This window comes from Eimeria mitis, genomic scaffold (assembly GCF_000499745.2).
Source record: "Eimeria mitis Houghton genomic scaffold, Emh_scaff264, whole genome shotgun sequence".
In the NCBI taxonomy this organism is placed as follows: Eukaryota; Apicomplexa; class Conoidasida; order Eucoccidiorida; family Eimeriidae; genus Eimeria; species Eimeria mitis.
This window is the reverse complement of record NW_013570981.1, coordinates 1,008-1,518: the sequence shown is the minus strand read 5'-3', so window position 1 is coordinate 1,518 and position 511 is coordinate 1,008.

Below are 511 nucleotides of genomic sequence, written 5' to 3'. Positions count from 1 at the left end.
AAATACACCAAAATAAAGATAAACAAATAAATAAATAAATAAATAAAATAAACAAAACAAAATAAATAAAAAATAAATAAAAATAAATAAAAAAACAAAAAACAAAAACTTACAGTATCTATCAATCTGCCTATATTAGTTAAGGAGATAACTAAACAAAGAAAAACAAATAAACATAAATACACCAAAATAAAGATAAACAAATAAATAAATAAATAAATAAACAAACAAAAATAAATAAAATAAAACAAACAAACAAAATAAATAAATAAATAAATAAATAAAACATACAGTATCTATCAATCTGCCTATATTAGTTAAGGAGATAACTAAACAAAGAAAAACAAATAAACATAAATACACCAAAATAAAGATAAACAAATAAATAAATAAATAAATAAACAAACAAAAATAAATAAAATAAAACAAACAAACAAAATAAATAAATAAATAAATAAATAAATAAAACATACAGTATCTATCAATCTGCCTATATTAGTTAAGGAGATAA